This window comes from Nyctibius grandis, chromosome 2 (genome assembly GCF_013368605.1).
Source record: "Nyctibius grandis isolate bNycGra1 chromosome 2, bNycGra1.pri, whole genome shotgun sequence".
NCBI lineage: Eukaryota > Metazoa > Chordata > Aves > Nyctibiiformes > Nyctibiidae > Nyctibius > Nyctibius grandis.
The window spans coordinates 39,916,438-39,924,021 of record NC_090659.1 but is presented as its reverse complement, the minus strand read 5'-3'; positions in this window follow the sequence as shown (position 1 = coordinate 39,924,021).

Sequence of the window (7,584 nt, the reverse complement as noted above, 5' to 3'; positions counted from 1 at the left end):
TGCAAACGGTAACGCACGGCCCTCTGCCTGAGACCACCGTGCTGGGGGGTCTGGGCTGGTTGCTCTGCAGGAGTAAAAAAAGATCTGCAAAATAGCCCTGAGTCGTGTACTTCTGGCTTGTTAAAATATGCTCTCTTCTCTTAGCTTTCAGATGGCACAAAGTATTCCTTTTCCATGAAAGCTAACAAAGGGACCTTGTGCCATCCAGATTTCCAGAGTCTGAAAAGCAAAAAAGGACTGAGCACTCAGATAATTCTTAAATTTCCATTTCTGGAGGTTTAACACTGGAACATTTGGCGTAGCAGCTTAGATGATTTAGATCAGAATTTTATGTGGTAATTTTATGCAGTATACACACAGAGTAAAACAATATAACGATACATTTTCATCTTGTCTTTGAATTTTATTCTTTTGATCTTTAGTAATTGGATTTATTTTATGTATCTTTGTTAATGTTGGCATTACTATACAGTAACAGCATTTAAAGTTTTTTAATTAGGAAACACAGGTGACTGTGCATTTCTCTTGTATAGAAAAAAGTGGAATTGTTTCACATTTGTCACCAGCTATTTTTAATTCAGAAAACTCATTAATAATGGCAGACGTGCTTTAAATGCGTGCAGTCATCAGGTAACATGTGAAGAGGCCACAGCAGGAATGAAGACTGTAAAGACATCAGAAGGTGTGGGCCAGGTTTTGATTCCTTTGCCCAAGAAGAGACTCAGTGCCTCGGTCGGATCAGGGAATAGTTGTGTAGCCAAATGGCTGTGACCACAGCAGTGAGGGATGAGACTGGGCCTCCTGGTAAATCCTGTGCTTGTTCTGTCTAGGCTGACAGAGCCCTTCTATTTTTTGTAACATTACTAAGCCCCAAAACATTCCCAAACGAATATGGGATGCACATATAGGTATAGTGAAAAAAAACCCTAATTATTAGAATTTAGTCTACAAAACTCAGGATATCCAAGTTAATGCCCCAAACTAATATTTAATCCACTCACTTGTATGTTAGTGTTGTAAGACTTTGCAAATTATTTATGACCAGTAATGACTAAATAATATTCAGCTTTTTAGTACGGCTGTTTTTTTGTTTGTTTTGTTCTGGTTTTTTTTTTTCTCCTGCTTTGACAAACATGGCATATTAGGGATACAGCTGGCTTCCTAAAAGAATTTTTAGGTTTTTGTTGGTTTTATTTGTACACTGAATTTCTTCATTGGTCTTTGAAATATCATGAACTGCCTAAGAGGTATGGGTGTGCAGATTCCACCAAAATTAATAGGCATCTGTGTGTGGAAAGCATTTGTGCAAGTCCCGTGGCTTGGTATCAGGTTTGTTCATTATTGTGCACACATTAACTTCTGCATAACCTTAAAAATCAGCCTTTGATTGACCAGAGGTTAGTCACAGAAGTGCTGAATAACACTTTGAATTCAATTAAAATCACTCAGCTATGTGCTTTGTCAGGCCTTGTAGCTGTTTGATTTATTAGCATTGCCCTCCATCATCTTTCTTCTTTTCTTCCTTTCTTCTATTGTTTCTTGTACCTACTTGTTGTGTCCACAGCTATTAGTGCTGGCTGCTCGTTTGTGAGCCATAGCTTGCTCTCGCTTGGAATTGTTATTACAGACTGCCTCACTGGTGGTGTTTCCATGACCTTTTGAATTTCCACGATTGTGAATGGCTGTTCTCAGTACAGTAGGTGATAATAATTATACACATAGCTGCACCTAGATCCTGAGACAGAGCGCAGCACACTGACCAGTCTTCCTGCTAAGAGGGCCTGGAGGGGGCAAAAGGCTTTCTCTGTGTTATCCTCTGCTATAAAAGGCTTTAGTCACAGATACTTTGAACTGAGACTAGAAGTGCACTGAGAAGCTGTGAAGAATACAGATTATGTGTGTACTCATGTTGACCTGCCCCAAATAAGGGGAGGCAACCTGAGCCTGCAACTGCATTGCTTGGTCTCTGTAGGACTGAGAAGGACAAGATGCTTGTTACACCGCTCCAAGAACTGCAGAAAATTCTGGACACAAGGACAGGAGATGGCAATGTCTCTTAAGCTAGGTGCACAGGTGGATTGCAACCCAGCAAAGTCAGTCTCAGCAGCTTGTTCTAGCAGCCAAGGATTTAGCTGACCCATCAGCTGTGGGGCCAGCAACAACCCTGAGAGGTATGGCTTTGATAGAAGAGCCACATCTGAACTGCTCATAAGTCTCCTGTAGTCCAGGAGCTACATGTGGCTCTTTGGTATCAGAGTTCCTGAGGTTATCCAGGGTAGTTACTTAGGGATCAAATTAGATTTGTGAAATTGAAATCGACTCAGGGGTTGACTAACAGGGAGGAGAAGGGAAAAAAGACAGATGTAGTAGAGGATATAAGTGCAGGACTTTTAGGTGAGTAATCCACAAGGTGGGATCCAAAGCTGAAAGCCATGTCTGAGGTTTTCTGTTCAACCCAGGGAGAGAACTGGGTGCCCCAGAGAGTTACCCGGAAAACCTTTGTACTGGTACCTGTGTTTATTCTACCAGCTTAAAGCTTCCAGCTGAAGTGCCTGTACTTCCTTTATAGTCAGTGAAGACCTGCATCTCCAGCAGTCAGAGTTCCTACCTAGCATCTGAGCTAAGCTCTGTGGAAATGGCTGCCTCCATTGACCTTAGACCAAGCCGAAATACTAGCTTAGGTACTTCTGCAATGTATTTAAAGATAGGCAAGAAAAAGGTAGAGAAACTGTAGTCTGTAGACATCTTTACCTACAGCTATTCTCTCAAAAAACAATGCATGTCTCTCTTAGGTGGCAATGAAAAGTCATGATGAATGTGCCCCCTCTGATTATAGAATAGCTTGCTAAGTACATCACTTCCTTAGAAAACAAGACATCTGGGTTTAATTCCCTTCTAAGCCTCAGAGGCTTAATACTTACCCCCAGGAGAACAAACAAACCACTTACCTCTTGCTGACCTTGAAAGCCCGACTCCTGTTTATAGGCCAGCATCAACATTTTGTTTTTCATTCCAGCTTTTGTATGTGTTCACAGACATTATTTGGCAAGCCATTCTGTCTGCTTTGCCAGAGATATTCAGACACAAATATTTTGGCCAATTTAGAGGAAAAAAAAATCAGACAGGCAAAGTGACTTGCAATTTAGGGGAATAAATAGCATGTTTGTTGCAGTAGGAATGAGTAATCATGAAAAAAAGTATTAGGTAGGTTCATAAATTTTGAATATTTTGAGCATAACCAGTTTGTTTTATTTTATTTGTCTAATCATGATTGGGCCAGTTTCTTTGTATAATTACCTCCATTATGTTATTTCAGTGAGAATGCTCTCCTGGGTTGAAGTTTTCATATAAATATTTGCTGTTGCTCTCAGTGTAGCTTGTTCTTGTGCAGAAGGACCTGGGAACACACCACAGTGGGGTCTCCCTAAGAAAGGGCATAAGAAGAGAAACAACTTTACTCAGGCAAATTTGTATGAAGACTGAGAGAGGTGAGTCATGTTGTCCTTGCCTTCAGTATATTCTCAGCTCTCGCTCATGGGATCCGACTATTGGTGATCTATGGGAAGCGGATTTCTGCTTCTGGGCAGGACAGGTGAACTCTGAGTCTTGGAAATGTCAGACAGAAGCATGTGGTTATACATTGTATGCTAAATGCACAGCAAGGCCTCTGCTTTTGAGAAAGATCAGATCTGCTGTTTATGGGGGATTTGCTTATGTATAGGAAAACCAAGGCAGCTTGGACATACGAGATTTGTTCTACAGCAAATATGCTTCTTCTCCAGCAGCCCTATCTAGTTCTACAGTTGGCTGAGCAGGTGCTGTTGAGTTGGGTTATGCATAGGCAACAAAACCTCAGGAGCCTCCTCACATAGAGCAGTCCAGAAACTCCAGACAAATCAATATATCCCTCAGATTTGCTCCACTGAAAATTCCCAAATCAGAAAAAAGGGCTTGTCCAGGAGAGCGTAGCTGCATGCAAGCCCAAAGTAGTGGCCTACTTGCAACATGTAGATACTGCTGGTTTGGGAGACACAAATTCCCACTGAGCATCAAATCCTGAAGGCTTCATTTTCTGTCCTCAGTCCTATGTTTGAACTGAATAAAAGTTGAATAAATACCTCAAGATATGGCAAACATTGATATAGGCTAGTGTTGGAAACTCTCAAAATCTAAACAAAATGTCTAGTTTTGTAACATTAAAAGCAAACGTATTTTCCTTTGAGAGTCAATAGTTGTTGCTTCTGGGTCTCATTATCTGGGTTGCATTTGACTGAGACATTCTGGCTTGAAGTCCCAGCTAAATTCTGAGAATCCTGAAGGATGAAGAGATGTGAACTTTGAACCAAGCTGTTTAAAGAAGCTGGGTATGTGTCACACTGCTGGGTTGGCTCCTGTTGATCCTCTGTGCTTTTAAGCTTTCTGTCACTTGAACAATTCTGGTATTGTTTCCTTGGTCTCTTTGATGAACTTTTTATGAAGAGGCTTGGCATCTTTCTCAGAAACAGGACTCCTAGAAGTCCTAGAAGAATGCCTAGAAGCCTGAAGTAGCCAGGAACAATCGTGATTGCTTGGCGTCCCTCGCATGCAATTGCTCACTCTTTCTCAGAGCTCTGACTGTGTGAGGATGCAGTTTTGGTAAGTGTTCCACAAAATTATATTTCTTTATGTTTCCTTGCACAAGAAATCAGAACCAGAGTGTCTTCACATATATATACTCATCCTCCAGTTTTCTCCTTGCTTTGGAACTGTCTTTGAGCTTGGGGTGCCCAGAATCATCTTCCTGCAGCAATAACATCTCCTCTCCTTTCAGGGTCTCTGCTCTGGCATGTGGCTAGCTTTCTGCCTCCTCTGCTGGACTCAACTTCTGCTTCTCTGCTTAGACCAAAGTGCTCTGTGTCAATTAAACCTTTTATTTGCCTTCTCAGATGATCCAGGTCTCCACTAGATAATCCTCTGCTTGTTTATTTCTCTCTTGAAATTTAGGTTTAGGAAAGCAGCTAGTCAGTGTGATAATAGACATGTTGTCCCATGAAATTTCCATGTCAACAGAGGAAAGATTAATGACTAGAAGAGTTCAGCCTGTATATGGACTGCATCCTGAGTCCTTCTTTCCTGGGAGTAGCCTGGAGATGGGGAGACAGCCTGAAGTGGGCTGGATGAATTGATCTGGGAGCTCACAGCCTCTTCCCTGCCATTATCCCTCCTGAAGACTCAGTGGGCTTTGCCATCATGAGACTGGTGATGAAATGTACTTATTGCAGCTGACATGCTCAGGGCCTTCTTGCTGTGATCTGTGCGTGTGAAGTCACTTAGGAGACCTGATGCACATGCCCAGCCCCACCGCATGGCCAGAAGTGATGTATGTGATGGTGCACATAGTGACCATGGTAGAGGAAGGACCTTGTTATGCTGCTAAGATGCTGCACGTGAGATTTAGCGGTGAACAGCTGCTGAATGTCTCCGTAACAGGTTATGTGACACGTGCTGGCAGAAAGATGGCATCAGTGCTCAGCTGTTAGCCCTGAATCACTGTCTTTGGGAATTTCAGTACAAAATAAAAATGATGAGATAAAACAACCAGTAGAGAGGGAAGACAAACTCTGTGTATGAAGTGAAATTTGAAATTGCAGTCTTCACAAATTAAGCACAGGGAATTCATAATATCAAGCTGTTTTTAAATTGTACATACAGAGATTCTCTGAATCATTGAGTAACTATTTACAGGAGTCATACTGAAGTAATAGGCACAAGCTTTGAAAGTCCTGGTTCTTTTATCCCCAAGGAAGATGAGCATTTAGTTTATTACTGATATTATCCTTCACACAGTTTTTGTGGAGAAGTCAACAAAGGGCTAATGACCTGACCATATCAGTCATAACTGGAATGGATCGGGCCAGCGTTCAGTGGTGACCCTATAAAAACAGTAAGAGGCATACAAGTGCATGTACTGCCTTCGCAAATATTTGATGGTAAATTGAGGTGGCATTCATTCCCAAATAATTAATTATGAATTGTTCATCCATTCTCTGTTAATTTAAATGTTCTTTGCGAGTTTTATCTTCCCAGTTTGGTATCCTATGATTTACGACTGAAGCATCTCCCTGTTAAAAGAGAGCTTGCTATTTCCAGAGAGACTCGTATAGAATGAATAACGAAGTACTTTTTATTAAATGACTGTGAAAATAAAAATCTCACTACCAGTATTTCCTGGAGGGTTTATCTTACAAGGAGATGCACATGGGGTTGAACCAGTGTGACAAGAAATCTTCAGGAGTAGAGATGAGAATCTGCCTCTACGAAATGAGAGAAATGCTGGGGTGATAAATAATACTCACTTTCAAAACCAAATGTAATATTCTTGAATTTCCCAGACTTGTGTATATGTACAATATTACTAGACAAGCCAGCTGTTACTTCACTTCTGTTATTTCTTATCATACTTACTGTATGTGGTACTCAGAGACACTGGACAAGCTGTGGTATACACTATACAGGCACCAGATACGCAAACCGACTAATCTGCTAGCATTGAAATGAATATAAATGCAATCCTGCTGTGGGAAAGGAGATGGAGATTGTTATTTGTATTGTAAGTAGTTGGAAGGTGTTCAGCTAAACTGGGGAAGTGTGGTCTGGATGATTGGGTAGTGAGGTGGATTGTGAACTGGCTGAAGGAAAGAAGCCAGAGAGTAGTGGTCAGCGGGACAGAGTCCAGTTGGAGGTCTGTGTCTAGCGGAGTTCCGCAAGGGTCGGTTCTGGGACCAGTTCTATTCAATATATTCATTAATGACTTGGATGAGGGATTAGAGTGCGCTGTCAGCAAGTTCGCTGATGACACAAAACTGGGAGGAGTGGCTGATGTGCCGGAAGGCTGCGCAGCCATTCAGAGAGACCTGGATAGGCTGGAGAGTTGGGCGAGGAGAAATTTAATGAAATATAACAAGGGCAAGTGTAGAGTCCTGCATCTGGGCAAGAACAACCCCATGTACCAGTACAAGTTGGGGACAGAGCTGTTGGAGAGCAGCACAGGGGAAAGGGACCTGGGGGTCCTAGTGGACAACAGGATGACCATGAGCCAGCAGTGTGCCCTTGTGGCCAAGAAGGCCAATGGCATCCTGGGGTGTATTAGAAGGGGTGTGGTCAGCAGGTCGAGAGAGGTTCTCCTCCCCCTCTACTCTGCCCTGGTGAGGCCGCATCTGGAGTATTGTGTCCAGTTCTGGGCCCCTCAGTTCAAGAAGGACAGGGAACTGCTAGAGAGAGTCCAGCGCAGAGCCACGAAGATGATTAAGGGAGTGGAACGTCTCCCTTATGAGGAGAGGCTGAGGGAGCTGGGTCTCTTTAGCTTAGAGGAGACTGAGGGGTGACCTCATTAATGTTTATAAATATGTAAAGGGCAAGTGTCAAGAGGATGGAGCCAGGCTCTTCTCAGTGACATCCCTTGACAGGACAAGGGGCAATGGGTGCAAGCTGGAGCACAGGAGGTTCCACTTAAATTTGAGGAAAAACTTCTTTACGGTGAGGGTGACTGAACACTGGAACAGGCTGCCCAGAGAGGTTGTGGAGTCTCCTTCTCTGGAGACATTC